The sequence below is a fragment of the Hyla sarda genome, unplaced genomic scaffold, assembly GCF_029499605.1.
Source record: "Hyla sarda isolate aHylSar1 unplaced genomic scaffold, aHylSar1.hap1 scaffold_866, whole genome shotgun sequence".
In the NCBI taxonomy this organism is placed as follows: Eukaryota; Metazoa; Chordata; class Amphibia; order Anura; family Hylidae; genus Hyla; species Hyla sarda.
In genome coordinates, this window is record NW_026610894.1 from 71,693 (window position 1) to 92,558 (window position 20,866).

Genomic DNA, 20,866 nt, shown 5'->3' on the forward strand with positions numbered 1-20,866 from the left:
TTTTCCTTCCATTTCTAGGTCTGTTCCGGATGCTTTGGTGGCAGAGGGGGAGAAGGCGGAGTCTGTTTCGGGGGCATCTGTTTCGGAGGCCTCTGATCCCCCAGAGGAGATGACTGTGGACAAAGAATCCTTGAAGAGAAAGATGCCGGTGGAAGAATCGGAGGATGACTGTCCGACTCCTCAGAGTCAAAGGATTGAGGACTTTCCTAGCCCGGGAAGGGAGGAGGCAGGTGGAGGGTCGTCATGTCAGATTGATTCTGACTCCTCTTTATCCTCCCTGGGCACAGGTTATTTGGAGGAATGTTCAGTCAAAAAATTGACAAAGACTCTTAAGTTTAAGGAAGGGGAGGCAAAAAATAAGGGTAGAGGTCGGGGAAAGGCTAGGCCTCCTTTTGATAATGCTTGATTTTGTATTTCCTTTTTTTTCCTTCAAATGTTTGAATGAGTTTAACAATTGGTTCTCTAAATGTCCGCAGTATTAGATCTTTAGAAAGGAGATCCGCCATTTTTGATTTACTTTCTAGATATTCTTTTGATGTTCTAGGTCTCCAGGAGTGCTGCTTGGATGGGGAGCCAAATATCTCCTGGCCTTATGGGCAATCGGTATGGTCTGGTTCAATGGAACGTAATTCGGGGGTGGGGATTTTGTTCAAAAGTAATGAGTTTGTTGTTAAAAAAGTTGTCCATATTGTTCCGGGTAGGGTATTATTAGTGCATTTTATTTTCAGGGGTTTCACATATAAAGTAATTAATGTTTATGCTCCAACTGGGAGGAAGGAAAGAGGGGAGGTGTTTGAGAAATTATATTTCTTTTTGAGTGGGAGGGATGATGTGTTCCTTATAGGGGATTTCAATTGTATAATAACAGAGGGGGATAGGAGTAGTACTACGGTGGGTGGTGGGTCTGGTTTAGACAGTACTAGTAAGCAGCTTAAAGAGATTGTAAATTTATTTGGGTTAAAGGATTCCTTTGTTGCCCATAATGATGGTACTATCGGTTATACATATTTTTCTAACAATACAAGTTCGCGTATTGATTTCATTTTTGTCTCAAAACTAATGTCTGTTTCTAATTTCAGACGGAGGAGGTTACCGTTCACGGATCATGCCTGGATTGAGTGTGTGGTAAAAGGTGGTGGTCTAAGTGAGTATGGAAAGGGTGTTTGGAAGTTGAATGTGTCTTTATTGGATAATGAATGTGTATTACAAGAATATAGGGAGCGTTTTGATGGATGGGTGTTGAGGAAGGATGCATTTTATAGTGTGGTTGAGTGGTGGGAGTGGGTGAAGTTAGAGACTAAAAGGTTTTTTATTAAAAAAGGGTGTGAGAAAGGGAGGAAAGATAGAGAAGAGTATGAGAGATGGCAAAGAAGGTTAGAGTATTTGTATGAATTGAGGCGTTTGGGAATGAGTGTTGAGAAGGAGATTGAGGAAGCTCGTGGAAGTGTGAATGAGTGTCTGGAGAGGAATGGAAGGAAGATTATTGCACAGGCTAGGGTTGAAGTGAAAGAGAAGGATGAGAAATGTAGCAAATTTTTCTTTAAAAAGGCATTCAGTAAAAAAACTGAGATGATGAGTGTTTTTACGAATGATGGGGTAGAGGTCTTTGGTAAGGATGAGGTGTTAGAGGAAGTGTGGAAGTTTTATTCTGATTTATTCACGGAGAAGGAGCGGGACGTGACTCTAGAGGAGGAATGTTTGGGATATGTGGATAAGCGTTTGGATGAAATTGATGGGTTCTTTATGGAAGAGGATGTGAGGAAGAGTGAGGTGGAGGATGCTGTGAATGGGATGAAGAAAGGAAAGGTGGCAGGGAGTGATGGTTTGCCTGTGGAATTTTATCTTGTATTTTGGGATATGTTAGGGGATTATGTATGGGAGGTGTGTAAGGAAGTACTTAGGAGAGGGAAGTTATCTAAAAGTATGAGTGAGAGTGTGACTGTGTTATTGTTTAAAAAAGGGGATAAGAGGGATCTTAAAAATTGGAGGCCTATAGCGCTCTTGAATTGTGATTACAAAATTATTGCTAAAGTTATTGCGAATAGGTTAAAGGATGTGATTGATTGTATGGTAGGTGAGGAGCAAATGTGTACAGTGCCTGATCGTAGGATTTCTGAATGTCTGTTAGGTCTGAGGGATGTATTGTGGGACTGTAAAACTAGGAAGCAAGGTGTGGCTGTTGTTACGGTGGATTTTGAAAAAGCGTATGATAGGGTGGTGCATGATTTATTGTTTAGGGTTTTGAGGAGGATGAATGTGCCGGACAGAATGGTGAAGTGGATTGAATGTTTGTATAGGGACATTTATAGTAAGATTCAGGTCAATGGTTTTCTGAGTAGGGAGGTGAGTATAAAATCTGGAGTGCGGCAGGGGTGTCCCCTGTCGCCAATTCTTTTTATTTGTATGATTGAGCCTTTGTTGGGGATGATTAGGAGAGATAAGGTGATGCGGGGTATAGAAATACCTGGTAGTCATGGGAAGGATATGCGAGTGATTGGTTACATGGATGATGTTACTGTTGTATGTAAGTCAATGGCAGGGGTAAGGCGTGCTAAGTTATTGATTGAGTGTTTCTGTTTAATGAGTGGGTTTAAGCTTAATGTTGGGAAGAGTGGTTGTAAATTTTTTGAGGGGTGGGGAGAGAGTGGGTTGTGCGAGTGGCCTGTGAGAGAGGGGGGTGTGGAAGTGCTTGGGGTGGTGTTTGATAATGATTTGTATGGGAAAGAAAGTTGGGAGAGGGTTTTGGGGAGGGTGGGGAATAAAATAAACTTCTGGTCTTTAAGGACTTTATCGATTGAGGGAAGGATTCTGGTTATTAAAGCTGTTATAATTCCTATTTTGCTTTATGTTAATTATGTGTTTCCTCCACCGGATAGGTGTCTGGCAAGAATTATCAGGCAGATCTTTGTTTTCTTATGGAATTCAAGGATGGAGAAATTGAGTCGTGGGAAGGTGGTGAAAAGCAGAATGCATGGTGGGAAAGGAATGATGAATGTGGAAGTGTTCCTGGCTGTGAAGTATGTCAGTTTTTGTCTCGCTGTAAGTAAGAAGGAATGTGTGTTTGGGTGCATGGTAAGGTATTTGGCTGGTAATGTGTTGTTGAAATATAAGCTAATGGAAAGGGACTTAAGGGTACCTGTAAGTTTTGAGGTTCCTTGGTTCTATCAGAGAATAGGGCGGTGTGTCAGGAAAAATAATCTGGAATGTGTGACTGAATGGAATGATAGTAAGAAGGTGATGAAAGTGTTGGAGCAGAGAGAAACAGTGGAATGTGTGGGAGGTCTGTCTGAGAAGGATTGTAAGGTAGTGTGGAAAAATGTCAGTCACAAGGAACTGACAAATAAACAAAAGGACTTGTCTTGGATGTTAGCTCATGGGTGTCTGCCAACAAGGGAATTTCAGAGGAGAAGGAGATTGGTAGACAGTGAAGTGTGTCCCAGGGATGGTTGCGGTGGATGTGAGAATTATGTACATGTGTTTTGGGAGTGTGGTTATGCGAAGTCTGTGTGGAGAAGAATGTCTGGTCTAATTAAAAATCTTACTGGAATTGAAATGTTATCCTTTAATATGATGATGTTTGGTTTGTGTGCAATGGAGAGAGAGAAGGCAAGAGTGTTATGGTTCATAGTAAATTGTGTAAAAGAGGTTCTGTGGGATGTAAGGAATATTAGGATTTTCAATCAAACTGAAGTAAGTGTGAAGGAATGTCTGGGCATGATCCGTGGTAAAATTTACCTTTACGTATTATGTGATAGGAAAAACTATGGTTCTGATGATGCAGAGGGGATCTGGAAACACAAAAAATGGAAGTACTGGTTATGATTGTATTCTTATTTGTCTTTCTTTTTCTTTTCTTACAGATTATATCCTGATATGAAGGGACAGTTGGAGGGACAGAATCCGCTGCAATTTATTTTTTCTGAGGGAAAGTCATGAAGGGAAAGCTTTTTGTTATATGTACATGTAAAGACATGCTTCCTGTATATATTGTATATGTCAAATATGTGTTATTCATGTGTTTTCAGATGAATATGTAATTTTTTGAATGATTTACTTGGTTATGTATTGTATATTTCCTTTTCAATAAAAAAAAAAAAAAAAAAAAAATCTGTTCTTATCAGTTTAATATCTGATACGTCCCCTATCTGGGGACCATATATTAAATGGATTTTTGAGAACGGGGGCCGATTTCGAAGCTTGCTTCCGTCGCCCTATGCATTCACCCGATATGGCAGTATCTTCGGGTACAGTGCACCACCCCCTTACAGGGTTAAAAAGAAAGATTCCTACTTTCATTGCTACCTGCTTGCTGGCTAGCCAGCTAGCCAGCCCTGTGGGCCTTGCTGCTGCTGCAGCCAAAAAACTAAAGGTGGTGCTTCTGCTGCTTCTGCTTCTGCTTGTGTCTGGCCGCTGTTGGAGCGTCCAGGCACAGGACTTCTGCTGCTGCTGACTAAATGGCCTCCTTAATTGGATCATTTGAGTAGCCAGCACACCTGTGCAGGTAGGGCATGACATGATAGGCAGCTGCCTTGATAGCGGGTGGGTGCTGAATGTTCCTAATTGACAAAATAAGATTAATGCTTATGAAGAAATATAAAATCTCATCCCTTCCCCAATATCGCGCCACACCCCTACCCCTTAATTCCCTGGTTGAACTTGATGGACATATGTCTTTTTTCGACCGTACTAACTATGTAACTATGTAACATAACATGGGGGGGGGGGGGGGGGGTCTCCTGGCTGTTCACACAGGTGTGTCATTGCTGTACATTGACCATGCATTGCTTCTGTGGTATTGCAAAGGCAAAGACAAATGCTTCCAGCCATCCATTGCACTAATGGATTGGTCATCAGCTGGCTGTCTATGTCCCGCATCAATATAGACCAAAGTACAGAGGGTTAGGCTATGCTATTGTGCACCTACCTGATGCATCAGACGGTGCGAGGCCCTTGCTAAATTCTGTGCACAGACTTTGAGATCTATACTTTAGACTGTATCTAAACCTGCTCCAACATGGACTGACATTCTGGCCTACTTTCAGCCGATGCGACTTGTCTGTCGCTGAACAGTCGCTTTTTATGTATTCAGCACCTATGTATAATGTTGTAAAAATGCTCTAGAAGCTAAAGTCGCAGAAATGTCACACATATTTGGCCTGCAACTTTCTGTGCGACAAATTCAGACAGGAAAAATCAGTATAAATCCTTAGAAAATTATCCCCCAGTGTCTCCATCTGCTGGCGGTATTGAATAAGCATTGCTGCACTGATGGGGTATGCATTAGACGAAAAAAAAGAAGAAAAAGAAGAATAATACGCCCAGAAAAGAGGCGAAAAGGAGAAAAACGTAAAAAAACGTGAAAAAAAAGTAAGAGGAAGAGAAGGGAAAAAAGGTGGAAATGGGTTTAAAAGTGATTTCGGCGGAGAAATATATATATATATATATATATATATATATATATATATATATATATATATACGCGCACACACACACATATATATAAACGTATTCTCCGTTGAGATATTGCAGCCGCTGCTGTGTCCAGGCCCAGGAGCCTTAGCACTGTGCTGTGATGTCACTCAATACCACTGACATCACTAGGTGTAAACAACATCTCTCCTTTGCTGTGTATGTGACTATGGAGCTGTTTGGTGATGTTGTCTATTATGGCCTTCATAGAAGCAACAGGAGATTGTTGCATCCATCTAGAACCCTCAGAACTACAGTGCTATGATGTCACTCACTTCCACAGGCCTTGCAGAGTGTAAACAACAACAACCCAGCTTTGTTGTGTATGTAACCATAGGGATTTGTGATGTCACCTAGAACCTTCACAGCAGCGACAGCTTTATGAGGAGCATCAGCACTGCTCTGCCTGAGCAGAACCATCACCGCCATAGGTTGTCAAATAACCCGGGTTTAACCCACACAGGTAAGTCCAATGGGGTGCAGGCATGTCCTCTATGCTTACAGCTTCCCGTGGGTGTTGGTTTGATACCGTTTGGGGACAGCCAAGGAGGCATCTGCAGGCAACAAAGGTAGGTGTGTGCTTGTGTGTGTGTTTCCTATGCAGATCCTAAGCCCAGTGTCACATGCAAGTAGGAGGAGTAAGAAGGGTTCCTGGCAAATCCGGGTTATGGATTGCATTTAAAAAGGCCCCGTGGGAGTGCAATGGGCCCCTGTCTTGCTGCTTAGCAATAATGGTATGGGTTTAGGTTCTGCTGTGTGTACTGGTGGTTGACTGCCCCCCAGCCCAGAGTGTGCATGGAAAATTGTCTGGCAGCCTCCCTGACAGCAAGCAGTGATAGTGCCCATGAAGGGCACCTTGTTGGGCCCGCCCCTTTCACGGTTATCGCTTCTCGGCCTTTTGGCTAAGATCAAGTGTAGTATCTGTTCTTATCAGTTTAATATCTGATACGTCCCCTATCTGGGGACCATATATTAAATGGATTTTTGAGAACGGGGGCCGATTTCGAAGCTTGCTTCCGTCGCCCTATGCATTGACCCGATATGGCAGTATCTTCGGGTACAGTGCACCACCCCCTTACAGGGTTAAAAAGAAAGATTCCTACTTTCATTGCTACCTGCTTGCTGGCTAGCCAGCTAGCCAGCCCTGTGGGCCTTGCTGCTGCTGCAGCCAAAAAACAAAAGGTGGTGCTGCTGCTGCTTCTGCTGCTTCTGCTTCTGCTTGTGTCTGGCCGCTGTTGGAGCGTCCAGGCACAGGACTTCTGCTGCTGCTGACTAAATGGCCTCCTTAATTGGATCATTTGAGTAGCCAGCACACCTGTGCAGGTAGGGCATGACATGATAGGCAGCTGCCTTGATAGCGGGTGGGTGCTGAATGTTCCTAATTGACAAAATAAGATTAATGCTTATGAAGAAATATAAAATCTCATCCCTTCCCCAATATCGCGCCACACCCCTACCCCTTAATTCCCTGGTTGAACTTGATGGACATATGTCTTTTTTCGACCGTACTAACTATGTAACTATGTAACATAACATGGGGGGGGGGGGTCTCCTGGCTGTTCACACAGGTGTGTCATTGCTGTACATTGACCATGCATTGCTTCTGTGGTATTGCAAAGGCAAAGACAAATGCTTCCAGCCATCCATTGCACTAATGGATTGGTCATCAGCTGGCTGTCTATGTCCCGCATCAATATAGACCAAAGTACAGAGGGTTAGGCTATGCTATTGTGCACCTACCTGATGCATCAGAAGGTGCGAGGCCCTTGCTAAATTCTGTGCACAGACTTTGAGATCTATACTTTAGACTGTATCTAAACCTGCTCCAACATGGACTGATATTCTGGCCTACTTTCAGCCGATGCGACTTGTCTGTCGCTGAACAGTCGCTTTTTATGTATTCAGCACCTATGTATAATGTTGTAAAAATGCTCTAGAAGCTAAAGTCGCAGAAATGTCACACATATTTGGCCTGCAACTTTCTGTGCGACAAATTCAGACAGGAAAAATCAGTATAAATCCTTAGAAAATTATCCCCCAGTGTCTCCATCTGCTGGCGGTATTGAATAAGCATTGCTGCACTGATGGGGTATGCATTAGACGAAAAAAAAGAAGAAAAAGAAGAATAATACGCCCAGAAAAGAGGCGAAAAGGAGAAAAACGTAAAAAAACGTGAAAAAAAAGTAAGAGGAAGAGAAGGGAAAAAAAGGTGGAAATGGGTTTAAAAGTGATTTCGGCGGAGAAATATATATATATATATATATGTATATATATATATATATATATATATACGCGCACACACACACATATATATAAACGTATTCTCCGTTGAGATATTGCAGCCGCTGCTGTGTCCAGGCCCAGGAGCCTTAGCACTGTGCTGTGATGTCACTCAATACCACTGACATCACTAGGTGTAAACAACATCTCTCCTTTGCTGTGTATGTGACTATGGAGCTGTTTGGTGATGTCGTCTATTATGGCCTTCATAGAAGCAACAGGAGATTGTTGCATCCATCTAGAACCCTCAGAACTACAGTGCTATGATGTCACTCACTTCCACAGGCCTTGCAGAGTGTAAACAACAACAACCCAGCTTTGTTGTGTATGTAACCATAGGGATTTGTGATGTCACCTAGAACCTTCACAGCAGCGACAGCTTTATGAGGAGCATCAGCACTGCTCTGCCTGAGCAGAACCATCACCGCCATAGGTTGTCAAATAACCCGGGTTTAACCCACACAGGTAAGTCCAATGGGGTGCAGGCATGTCCTCTATGCTTACAGCTTCCCGTGGGTGTTGGTTTGATACCGTTTGGGGACAGCCAAGGAGGCATCTGCAGGCAACAAAGGTAGGTGTGTGCTTGTGTGTGTGTTTCCTATGCAGATCCTAAGCCCAGTGTCACATGCAAGTAGGAGGAGTAAGAAGGGTTCCTGGCAAATCCGGGTTATGGATTGCATTTAAAAAGGCCCCGTGGGAGTGCAATGGGCCCCTGTCTTGCTGCTTAGCAATAATGGTATGGGTTTAGGTTCTGCTGTGTGTACTGGTGGTTGACTGCCCCCCAGCCCAGAGTGTGCATGGAAAATTGTCTGGCAGCCTCCCTGACAGCAAGCAGTGATAGTGCCCATGAAGGGCACCTTGTTGGGCCCGCCCCTTTCACGGTTATCGCTTCTCGGCCTTTTGGCTAAGATCAAGTGTAGTATCTGTTCTTATCAGTTTAATATCTGATACGTCCCCTATCTGGGGACCATATATTAAATGGATTTTTGAGAACGGGGGCCGATTTCGAAGCTTGCTTCCGTCGCCCTATGCATTGACCCGATATGGCAGTATCTTCGGGTACAGTGCACCACCCCCTTACAGGGTTAAAAAGAAAGATTCCTACTTTCATTGCTACCTGCTTGCTGGCTAGCCAGCTAGCCAGCCCTGTGGGCCTTGCTGCTGCTGCAGCCAAAAAACAAAAGGTGGTGCTGCTGCTGCTTCTGCTGCTTCTGCTTCTGCTTGTGTCTGGCCGCTGTTGGAGCGTCCAGGCACAGGACTTCTGCTGCTGCTGACTAAATGGCCTCCTTAATTGGATCATTTGAGTAGCCAGCACACCTGTGCAGGTAGGGCATGACATGATAGGCAGCTGCCTTGATAGCGGGTGGGTGCTGAATGTTCCTAATTGACAAAATAAGATTAATGCTTATGAAGAAATATAAAATCTCATCCCTTCCCCAATATCGCGCCACACCCCTACCCCTTAATTCCCTGGTTGAACTTGATGGACATATGTCTTTTTTCGACCGTACTAACTATGTAACTATGTAACATAACATGGGGGGGGGGGGGGTCTCCTGGCTGTTCACACAGGTGTGTCATTGCTGTACATTGACCATGCATTGCTTCTGTGGTATTGCAAAGGCAAAGACAAATGCTTCCAGCCATCCATTGCACTAATGGATTGGTCATCAGCTGGCTGTCTATGTCCCGCATCAATATAGACCAAAGTACAGAGGGTTAGGCTATGCTATTGTGCACCTACCTGATGCATCAGAAGGTGCGAGGCCCTTGCTAAATTCTGTGCACAGACTTTGAGATCTATACTTTAGACTGTATCTAAACCTGCTCCAACATGGACTGACATTCTGGCCTACTTTCAGCCGATGCGACTTGTCTGTCGCTGAACAGTCGCTTTTTATGTATTCAGCACCTATGTATAATGTTGTAAAAATGCTCTAGAAGCTAAAGTCGCAGAAATGTCACACATATTTGGCCTGCAACTTTCTGTGCGACAAATTCAGACAGGAAAAATCAGTATAAATCCTTAGAAAATTATCCCCCAGTGTCTCCATCTGCTGGCGGTATTGAATAAGCATTGCTGCACTGATGGGGTATGCATTAGACGAAAAAAAAGAAGAAAAAGAAGAATAATACGCCCAGAAAAGAGGCGAAAAGGAGAAAAACGTAAAAAAACGTGAAAAAAAAGTAAGAGGAAGAGAAGGGAAAAAAAGGTGGAAATGGGTTTAAAAGTGATTTCGGCGGAGAAATATATATATATATATATATATATATATATATATATATATATACGCGCACACACACACATATATATAAACGTATTCTCCGTTGAGATATTGCAGCCGCTGCTGTGTCCAGGCCCAGGAGCCTTAGCACTGTGCTGTGATGTCACTCAATACCACTGACATCACTAGGTGTAAACAACATCTCTCCTTTGCTGTGTATGTGACTATGGAGCTGTTTGGTGATGTCGTCTATTATGGCCTTCATAGAAGCAACAGGAGATTGTTGCATCCATCTAGAACCCTCAGAACTACAGTGCTATGATGTCACTCACTTCCACAGGCCTTGCAGAGTGTAAACAACAACAACCCAGCTTTGTTGTGTATGTAACCATAGGGATTTGTGATGTCACCTAGAACCTTCACAGCAGCGACAGCTTTATGAGGAGCATCAGCACTGCTCTGCCTGAGCAGAACCATCACCGCCATAGGTTGTCAAATAACCCGGGTTTAACCCACACAGGTAAGTCCAATGGGGTGCAGGCATGTCCTCTATGCTTACAGCTTCCCGTGGGTGTTGGTTTGATACCGTTTGGGGACAGCCAAGGAGGCATCTGCAGGCAACAAAGGTAGGTGTGTGCTTGTGTGTGTGTTTCCTATGCAGATCCTAAGCCCAGTGTCACATGCAAGTAGGAGGAGTAAGAAGGGTTCCTGGCAAATCCGGGTTATGGATTGCATTTAAAAAGGCCCCGTGGGAGTGCAATGGGCCCCTGTCTTGCTGCTTAGCAATAATGGTATGGGTTTAGGTTCTGCTGTGTGTACTGGTGGTTGACTGCCCCCCAGCCCAGAGTGTGCATGGAAAATTGTCTGGCAGCCTCCCTGACAGCAAGCAGTGATAGTGCCCATGAAGGGCACCTTGTTGGGCCCGCCCCTTTCACGATTATCGCTTCTCGGCCTTTTGGCTAAGATCAAGTGTAGTATCTGTTCTTATCAGTTTAATATCTGATACGTCCCCTATCTGGGGACCATATATTAAATGGATTTTTGAGAACGGGGGCCGATTTCGAAGCTTGCTTCCGTCGCCCTATGCATTGACCCGATATGGCAGTATCTTCGGGTACAGTGCACCACCCCCTTACAGGGTTAAAAAGAAAGATTCCTACTTTCATTGCTACCTGCTTGCTGGCTAGCCAGCTAGCCAGCCCTGTGGGCCTTGCTGCTGCTGCTGCAGCCAAAAAACAAAAGGTGGTGCTGCTGCTGCTTCTGCTGCTTCTGCTTCTGCTTGTGTCTGGCCGCTGTTGGAGCGTCCAGGCACAGGACTTCTGCTGCTGCTGACTAAATGGCCTCCTTAATTGGATCATTTGAGTAGCCAGCACACCTGTGCAGGTAGGGCATGACATGATAGGCAGCTGCCTTGATAGCGGGTGGGTGCTGAATGTTCCTAATTGACAAAATAAGATTAATGCTTATGAAGAAATATAAAATCTCATCCCTTCCCCAATATCGCGCCACACCCCTACCCCTTAATTCCCTGGTTGAACTTGATGGACATATGTCTTTTTTCGACCGTACTAACTATGTAACTATGTAACATAACATGGGGGGGGGGGGGTCTCCTGGCTGTTCACACAGGTGTGTCATTGCTGTACATTGACCATGCATTGCTTCTGTGGTATTGCAAAGGCAAAGACAAATGCTTCCAGCCATCCATTGCACTAATGGATTGGTCATCAGCTGGCTGTCTATGTCCCGCATCAATATAGACCAAAGTACAGAGGGTTAGGCTATGCTATTGTGCACCTACCTGATGCATCAGAAGGTGCGAGGCCCTTGCTAAATTCTGTGCACAGACTTTGAGATCTATACTTTAGACTGTATCTAAACCTGCTCCAACATGGACTGACATTCTGGCCTACTTTCAGCCGATGCGACTTGTCTGTCGCTGAACAGTCGCTTTTTATGTATTCAGCACCTATGTATAATGTTGTAAAAATGCTCTAGAAGCTAAAGTCGCAGAAATGTCACACATATTTGGCCTGCAACTTTCTGTGCGACAAATTCAGACAGGAAAAATCAGTATAAATCCTTAGAAAATTATCCCCCAGTGTCTCCATCTGCTGGCGGTATTGAATAAGCATTGCTGCACTGATGGGGTATGCATTAGACGAAAAAAAAGAAGAAAAAGAAGAATAATACGCCCAGAAAAGAGGCAAAAAGGAGAAAAACGTAAAAAAACGTGAAAAAAAAGTAAGAGGAAGAGAAGGGAAAAAAAGGTGGAAATGGGTTTAAAAGTGATTTCGGCGGAGAAATATATATATATATATATATATATATATATATATATATATATACGCGCACACACACACATATATATAAACGTATTCTCCGTTGAGATATTGCAGCCGCTGCTGTGTCCAGGCCCAGGAGCCTTAGCACTGTGCTGTGATGTCACTCAATACCACTGACATCACTAGGTGTAAACAACATCTCTCCTTTGCTGTGTATGTGACTATGGAGCTGTTTGGTGATGTCGTCTATTATGGCCTTCATAGAAGCAACAGGAGATTGTTGCATCCATCTAGAACCCTCAGAACTACAGTGCTATGATGTCACTCACTTCCACAGGCCTTGCAGAGTGTAAACAACAACAACCCAGCTTTGTTGTGTATGTAACCATAGGGATTTGTGATGTCACCTAGAACCTTCACAGCAGCGACAGCTTTATGAGGAGCATCAGCACTGCTCTGCCTGAGCAGAACCATCACCGCCATAGGTTGTCAAATAACCCGGGTTTAACCCACACAGGTAAGTCCAATGGGGTGCAGGCATGTCCTCTATGCTTACAGCTTCCCGTGGGTGTTGGTTTGATACCGTTTGGGGACAGCCAAGGAGGCATCTGCAGGCAACAAAGGTAGGTGTGTGCTTGTGTGTGTGTTTCCTATGCAGATCCTAAGCCCAGTGTCACATGCAAGTAGGAGGAGTAAGAAGGGTTCCTGGCAAATCCGGGTTATGGATTGCATTTAAAAAGGCCCCGTGGGAGTGCAATGGGCCCCTGTCTTGCTGCTTAGCAATAATGGTATGGGTTTAGGTTCTGCTGTGTGTACTGGTGGTTGACTGCCCCCCAGCCCAGAGTGTGCATGGAAAATTGTCTGGCAGCCTCCCTGACAGCAAGCAGTGATAGTGCCCATGAAGGGCACCTTGTTGGGCCCGCCCCTTTCACGGTTATCGCTTCTCGGCCTTTTGGCTAAGATCAAGTGTAGTATCTGTTCTTATCAGTTTAATATCTGATACGTCCCCTATCTGGGGACCATATATTAAATGGATTTTTGAGAACGGGGGCCGATTTCGAAGCTTGCTTCCGTCGCCCTATGCATTGACCCGATATGGCAGTATCTTCGGGTACAGTGCACCACCCCCTTACAGGGTTAAAAAGAAAGATTCCTACTTTCATTGCTACCTGCTTGCTGGCTAGCCAGCTAGCCAGCCCTGTGGGCCTTGCTGCTGCTGCAGCCAAAAAACAAAAGGTGGTGCTGCTGCTGCTTCTGCTGCTTCTGCTTCTGCTTGTGTCTGGCCGCTGTTGGAGCGTCCAGGCACAGGACTTCTGCTGCTGCTGACTAAATGGCCTCCTTAATTGGATCATTTGAGTAGCCAGCACACCTGTGCAGGTAGGGCATGACATGATAGGCAGCTGCCTTGATAGCGGGTGGGTGCTGAATGTTCCTAATTGACAAAATAAGATTAATGCTTATGAAGAAATATAAAATCTCATCCCTTCCCCAATATCGCGCCACACCCCTACCCCTTAATTCCCTGGTTGAACTTGATGGACATATGTCTTTTTTCGACCGTACTAACTATGTAACTATGTAACATAACATGGGGGGGGGGGGGTCTCCTGGCTGTTCACACAGGTGTGTCATTGCTGTACATTGACCATGCATTGCTTCTGTGGTATTGCAAAGGCAAAGACAAATGCTTCCAGCCATCCATTGCACTAATGGATTGGTCATCAGCTGGCTGTCTATGTCCCGCATCAATATAGACCAAAGTACAGAGGGTTAGGCTATGCTATTGTGCACCTACCTGATGCATCAGAAGGTGCGAGGCCCTTGCTAAATTCTGTGCACAGACTTTGAGATCTATACTTTAGACTGTATCTAAACCTGCTCCAACATGGACTGACATTCTGGCCTACTTTCAGCCGATGCGACTTGTCTGTCGCTGAACAGTCGCTTTTTATGTATTCAGCACCTATGTATAATGTTGTAAAAATGCTCTAGAAGCTAAAGTCGCAGAAATGTCACACATATTTGGCCTGCAACTTTCTGTGCGACAAATTCAGACAGGAAAAATCAGTATAAATCCTTAGAAAATTATCCCCCAGTGTCTCCATCTGCTGGCGGTATTGAATAAGCATTGCTGCACTGATGGGGTATGCATTAGACGAAAAAAAAGAAGAAAAAGAAGAATAATACGCCCAGAAAAGAGGCGAAAAGGAGAAAAACGTAAAAAAACGTGAAAAAAAAGTAAGAGGAAGAGAAGGGAAAAAAAGGTGGAAATGGGTTTAAAAGTGATTTCGGCGGAGAAATATATATATATATATATATATATATATATATATATATACGCGCACACACACACATATATATAAACGTATTCTCCGTTGAGATATTGCAGCCGCTGCTGTGTCCAGGCCCAGGAGCCTTAGCACTGTGCTGTGATGTCACTCAATACCACTGACATCACTAGGTGTAAACAACATCTCTCCTTTGCTGTGTATGTGACTATGGAGCTGTTTGGTGATGTCGTCTATTATGGCCTTCATAGAAGCAACAGGAGATTGTTGCATCCATCTAGAACCCTCAGAACTACAGTGCTATGATGTCACTCACTTCCACAGGCCTTGCAGAGTGTAAACAACAACAACCCAGCTTTGTTGTGTATGTAACCATAGGGATTTGTGATGTCACCTAGAACCTTCACAGCAGCGACAGCTTTATGAGGAGCATCAGCACTGCTCTGCCTGAGCAGAACCATCACCGCCATAGGTTGTCAAATAACCCGGGTTTAACCCACACAGGTAAGTCCAATGGGGTGCAGGCATGTCCTCTATGCTTACAGCTTCCCGTGGGTGTTGGTTTGATACCGTTTGGGGACAGCCAAGGAGGCATCTGCAGGCAACAAAGGTAGGTGTGTGCTTGTGTGTGTGTTTCCTATGCAGATCCTAAGCCCAGTGTCACATGCAAGTAGGAGGAGTAAGAAGGGTTCCTGGCAAATCCGGGTTATGGATTGCATTTAAAAAGGCCCCGTGGGAGTGCAATGGGCCCCTGTCTTGCTGCTTAGCAATAATGGTATGGGTTTAGGTTCTGCTGTGTGTACTGGTGGTTGACTGCCCCCCAGCCCAGAGTGTGCATGGAAAATTGTCTGGCAGCCTCCCTGACAGCAAGCAGTGATAGTGCCCATGAAGGGCACCTTGTTGGGCCCGCCCCTTTCACGATTATCGCTTCTCGGCCTTTTGGCTAAGATCAAGTGTAGTATCTGTTCTTATCAGTTTAATATCTGATACGTCCCCTATCTGGGGACCATATATTAAATGGATTTTTGAGAACGGGGGCCGATTTCGAAGCTTGCTTCCGTCGCCCTATGCATTGACCCGATATGGCAGTATCTTCGGGTACAGTGCACCACCCCCTTACAGGGTTAAAAAGAAAGATTCCTACTTTCATTGCTACCTGCTTGCTGGCTAGCCAGCTAGCCAGCCCTGTGGGCCTTGCTGCTGCTGCTGCAGCCAAAAAACAAAAGGTGGTGCTGCTGCTGCTTCTGCTGCTTCTGCTTCTGCTTGTGTCTGGCCGCTGTTGGAGCGTCCAGGCACAGGACTTCTGCTGCTGCTGACTAAATGGCCTCCTTAATTGGATCATTTGAGTAGCCAGCACACCTGTGCAGGTAGGGCATGACATGATAGGCAGCTGCCTTGATAGCGGGTGGGTGCTGAATGTTCCTAATTGACAAAATAAGATTAATGCTTATGAAGAAATATAAAATCTCATCCCTTCCCCAATATCGCGCCACACCCCTACCCCTTAATTCCCTGGTTGAACTTGATGGACATATGTCTTTTTTCGACCGTACTAACTATGTAACTATGTAACATAACATGGGGGGGGTCTCCTGGCTGTTCACACAGGTGTGTCATTGCTGTACATTGACCATGCATTGCTTCTGTGGTATTGCAAAGGCAAAGACAAATGCTTCCAGCCATCCATTGCACTAATGGATTGGTCATCAGCTGGCTGTCTATGTCCCGCATCAATATAGACCAAAGTACAGAGGGTTAGGCTATGCTATTGTGCACCTACCTGATGCATCAGAAGGTGCGAGGCCCTTGCTAAATTCTGTGCACAGACTTTGAGATCTATACTTTAGACTGTATCTAAACCTGCTCCAACATGGACTGACATTCTGGCCTACTTTCAGCCGATGCGACTTGTCTGTCGCTGAACAGTCGCTTTTTATGTATTCAGCACCTATGTATAATGTTGTAAAAATGCTCTAGAAGCTAAAGTCGCAGAAATGTCACACATATTTGGCCTGCAACTTTCTGTGCGACAAATTCAGACAGGAAAAATCAGTATAAATCCTTAGAAAATTATCCCCCAGTGTCTCCATCTGCTGGCGGTATTGAATAAGCATTGCTGCACTGATGGGGTATGCATTAGACGAAAAAAAAGAAGAAAAAGAAGAATAATACGCCCAGAAAAGAGGCAAAAAGGAGAAAAACGTAAAAAAACGTGAAAAAAAAGTAAGAGGAAGAGAAGGGAAAAAAAGGTGGAAATGGGTTTAAAAGTGATTTCGGCGGAGAAATATATATATATATATATATATATATATATATATATATATATATATATACGCGCACACACACACATATATATAAACGTATTCTCCGTTGAGATATTGCAGCCGCTGCTGTGTCCAGGCCCAGGAGCCTTAGCACTGTGCTGTGATGTCACTCAATACCACTGACATCACTAGGTGTAAACAACATCTCTCCTTTGCTGTGTATGTGACTATGGAGCTGTTTGGTGATGTCGTCTATTATGGCCTTCATAGAAGCAACAGGAGATTGTTGCATCCATCTAGAACCCTCAGAACTACAGTGCTATGATGTCACTCACTTCCACAGGCCTTGCAGAGTGTAAACAACAACAACCCAGCTTTGTTGTGTATGTAACCATAGGGATTTGTGATGTCACCTAGAACCTTCACAGCAGCGACAGCTTTATGAGGAGCATCAGCACTGCTCTGCCTGAGCAGAACCATCACCGCCATAGGTTGTCAAATAACCCGGGTTTAACCCACACAGGTAAGTCCAATGGGGTGCAGGCATGTCCTCTATGCTTACAGCTTCCCGTGGGTGTTGGTTTGATACCGTTTGGGGACAGCCAAGGAGGCATCTGCAGGCAACAAAGGTAGGTGTGTGCTTGTGTGTGTGTTTCCTATGCAGATCCTAAGCCCAGTGTCACATGCAAGTAGGAGGAGTAAGAAGGGTTCCTGGCAAATCCGGGTTATGGATTGCATTTAAAAAGGCCCCGTGGGAGTGCAATGGGCCCCTGTCTTGCTGCTTAGCAATAATGGTATGGGTTTAGGTTCTGCTGTGTGTACTGGTGGTTGACTGCCCCCCAGCCCAGAGTGTGCATGGAAAATTGTCTGGCAGCCTCCCTGACAGCAAGCAGTGATAGTGCCCATGAAGGGCACCTTGTTGGGCCCGCCCCTTTCACGGTTATCGCTTCTCGGCCTTTTGGCTAAGATCAAGTGTAGTATCTGTTCTTATCAGTTTAATATCTGATACGTCCCCTATCTGGGGACCATATATTAAATGGATTTTTGAGAACGGGGGCCGATTTCAAAGCTTGCTTCCGTCGCCCTATGCATTGACCCGATATGGCAGTATCTTCGGGTACAGTGCACCACCCCCTTACAGGGTTAAAAAGAAAGATTCCTACTTTCATTGCTACCTGCTTGCTGGCTAGCCAGCTAGCCAGCCCTGTGGGCCTTGCTGCTGCTGCAGCCAAAAAACAAAAGGTGGTGCTGCTGCTGCTTCTGCTGCTTCTGCTTCTGCTTGTGTCTGGCCGCTGTTGGAGCGTCCAGGCACAGGACTTCTGCTGCTGCTGACTAAATGGCCTCCTTAATTGGATCATTTGAGTAGCCAGCACACCTGTGCAGGTAGGGCATGACATGATAGGCAGCTGCCTTGATAGCGGGTGGGTGCTGAATGTTCCTAATTGACAAAATAAGATTAATGCTTATGAAGAAATATAAAATCTCATCCCTTCCCCAATATCGCGCCACACCCCTACCCCTTAATTCCCTGGTTGAACTTGATGGACATATGTCTTTTTTCGACCGTACTAACTATGTAACTATGTAACATAACATGGGGGGGGGGGGGGGTCTCCTGGCTGTTCACACAGGTGTGTCATTGCTGTACATTGACCATGCATTGCTTCTGTGGTATTGCAAAGGCAAAGACAAATGCTTCCAGCCATCCATTGCACTAATGGATTGGTCATCAGCTGGCTGTCTATGTCCCGCATCAATATAGACCAAAGTACAGAGGGTTAGGCTATGCTATTGTGCACCTACCTGATGCATCAGAAGGTGCGAGGCCCTTGCTAAATTCTGTGCACAGACTTTGAGATCTATACTTTAGACTGTATCTAAACCTGCTCCAACATGGACTGACATTCTGGCCTACTTTCAGCCGATGCGACTTGTCTGTCGCTGAACAGTCGCTTTTTATGTATTCAGCACCTATGTATAATGTTGTAAAAATGCTCTAGAAGCTAAAGTCGCAGAAATGTCACACATATTTGGCCTGCAACTTTCTGTGCGACAAATTCAGACAGGAAAAATCAGTATAAATCCTTAGAAAATTATCCCCCAGTGTCTCCATCTGCTGGCGGTATTGAATAAGCATTGCTGCACTGATGGGGTATGCATTAGACGAAAAAAAAGAAGAAAAAGAAGAATAATACGCCCAGAAAAGAGGCGAAAAGGAGAAAAACGTAAAAAAACGTGAAAAAAAAGTAAGAGGAAGAGAAGGGAAAAAAAGGTGGAAATGGGTTTAAAAGTGATTTCGGCGGAGAAATATATATATATATATATATATATATATATATATATATATATATATACGCGCACACACACACATATATATAAACGTATTCTCCGTTGAGATATTGCAGCCGCTGCTGTGTCCAGGCCCAGGAGCCTTAGCACTGTGCTGTGATGTCACTCAATACCACTGACATCACTAGGTGTAAACAACATCTCTCCTTTGCTGTGTATGTGACTATGGAGCTGTTTGGTGATGTCGTCTATTATGGCCTTCATAGAAGCAACAGGAGATTGTTGCATCCATCTAGAACCCTCAGAACTACAGTGCTATGATGTCACTCACTTCCACAGGCCTTGCAGAGTGTAAACAACAACAACCCAGCTTTGTTGTGTATGTAACCATAGGGATTTGTGATGTCACCTAGAACCTTCACAGCAGCGACAGCTTTATGAGGAGCATCAGCACTGCTCTGCCTGAGCAGAACCATCACCGCCATAGGTTGTCAAATAACCCGGGTTTAACCCACACAGGTAAGTCCAATGGGGTGCAGGCATGTCCTCTATGCTTACAGCTTCCCGTGGGTGTTGGTTTGATACCGTTTGGGGACAGCCAAGGAGGCATCTGCAGGCAACAAAGGTAGGTGTGTGCTTGTGTGTGTGTTTCCTATGCAGATCCTAAGCCCAGTGTCACATGCAAGTAGGAGGAGTAAGAAGGGTTCCTGGCAAATCCGGGTTATGGATTGCATTTAAAAAGGCCCCGTGGGAGTGCAATGGGCCCCTGTCTTGCTGCTTAGCAATAATGGTATGGGTTTAGGTTCTGCTGTGTGTACTGGTGGTTGACTGCCCCCCAGCCCAGAGTGTGCATGGAAAATTGTCTGGCAGCCTCCCTGACAGCAAGCAGTGATAGTGCCCATGAAGGGCACCTTGTTGGGCCCGCCCCTTTCACGGTTATCGCTTCTCGGCCTTTTGGCTAAGATCAAGTGTAGTATCTGTTCTTATCAGTTTAATATCTGATACGTCCCCTATCTGGGGACCATATATTAAATGGATTTTTGAGAACGGGGGCCGATTTCGAAGCTTGCTTCCGTCGCCCTATGCATTGACCCGATATGGCAGTATCTTCGGGTACAGTGCACCACCCCCCTTACAGGGTTAAAAAGAAAGATTCCTACTTTCATTGCTACCTGCTTGCTGGCTAGCCAGCTAGCCAGCCCTGTGGGCCTTGCTGCTGCTGCAGCCAAAAAAACAAAAGGTGGTGCTGCTGCTGCTTCTGCTTCTGCTTGTGTCTGGCCAATGTTGGAGCGTCCAGGCACAGGACTTCTGCTGCTGCTGACTAAATGGCCTCCTTAATTGGATCATTTGAGTAGCCAGCACACCTGTGCAGGTAGGGCATGACATGATAGGCAGCTGCCTTGATAGCGGGTGGGTGCTGAATGTTCCTAATTGACAAAATAAGATTAATGCTTATGAAGAAATATAAAATCTCATCCCTTCCCCAATATCGCGCCACACCCCTACCCCTTAATTCCCTGGTTGAACTTGATGGACATATGTCTTTTTTCGACCGTACTAACTATGTAACTATGTAACATAACATGGGGGGGGGTCTCCTGGCTGTTCACACAGGTGTGTCATTGCTGTACATTGACCATGCATTGCTTCTGTGGTATTGCAAAGGCAAAGACAAATGCTTCCAGCCATCCATTGCACTAATGGATTGGTCATCAGCTGGCTTCTATGTCCCGCATCAATATAGACCAAAGTACAGATGGTTAGGC

At 44.9% G+C, this 20,866-nt stretch overlaps 8 non-coding genes across 8 annotated transcripts; all 8 read left to right on the forward strand.

The window, feature by feature from the left end:
- The first annotated feature begins 4,072 nt into the window (after nucleotides 1-4,072).
- LOC130348148 (U2 spliceosomal RNA) lies at nucleotides 4,073-4,260 on the forward strand. The gene has a single exon (XR_008885931.1). It is a non-coding gene; the product is annotated as a U2 spliceosomal RNA (small nuclear RNA).
- Nucleotides 4,261-6,351: 2,091 nt separating this feature from the next.
- Nucleotides 6,352-6,542, forward strand: LOC130348109 (U2 spliceosomal RNA). The gene has a single exon (XR_008885896.1). It is a non-coding gene; the product is annotated as a U2 spliceosomal RNA (small nuclear RNA).
- A 2,091-nt stretch (nucleotides 6,543-8,633) lies between these two features.
- Nucleotides 8,634-8,824, forward strand: LOC130348110 (U2 spliceosomal RNA). Its single transcript, XR_008885897.1, has one exon. It is a non-coding gene; the product is annotated as a U2 spliceosomal RNA (small nuclear RNA).
- Nucleotides 8,825-10,913: 2,089 nt separating this feature from the next.
- On the forward strand, nucleotides 10,914-11,104 carry LOC130348111 (U2 spliceosomal RNA). Its single transcript, XR_008885898.1, has one exon. It is a non-coding gene; the product is annotated as a U2 spliceosomal RNA (small nuclear RNA).
- Nucleotides 11,105-13,195: 2,091 nt separating this feature from the next.
- LOC130348112 (U2 spliceosomal RNA) lies at nucleotides 13,196-13,386 on the forward strand. The gene has a single exon (XR_008885899.1). It is a non-coding gene; the product is annotated as a U2 spliceosomal RNA (small nuclear RNA).
- A 2,084-nt stretch (nucleotides 13,387-15,470) lies between these two features.
- On the forward strand, nucleotides 15,471-15,661 carry LOC130348113 (U2 spliceosomal RNA). Its single transcript, XR_008885900.1, has one exon. It is a non-coding gene; the product is annotated as a U2 spliceosomal RNA (small nuclear RNA).
- Nucleotides 15,662-17,753: 2,092 nt separating this feature from the next.
- LOC130348144 (U2 spliceosomal RNA) lies at nucleotides 17,754-17,944 on the forward strand. The gene has a single exon (XR_008885928.1). It is a non-coding gene; the product is annotated as a U2 spliceosomal RNA (small nuclear RNA).
- Nucleotides 17,945-20,038: 2,094 nt separating this feature from the next.
- LOC130348115 (U2 spliceosomal RNA) lies at nucleotides 20,039-20,229 on the forward strand. The gene has a single exon (XR_008885902.1). It is a non-coding gene; the product is annotated as a U2 spliceosomal RNA (small nuclear RNA).
- The last annotated feature ends 637 nt before the right edge of the window (nucleotides 20,230-20,866 follow it).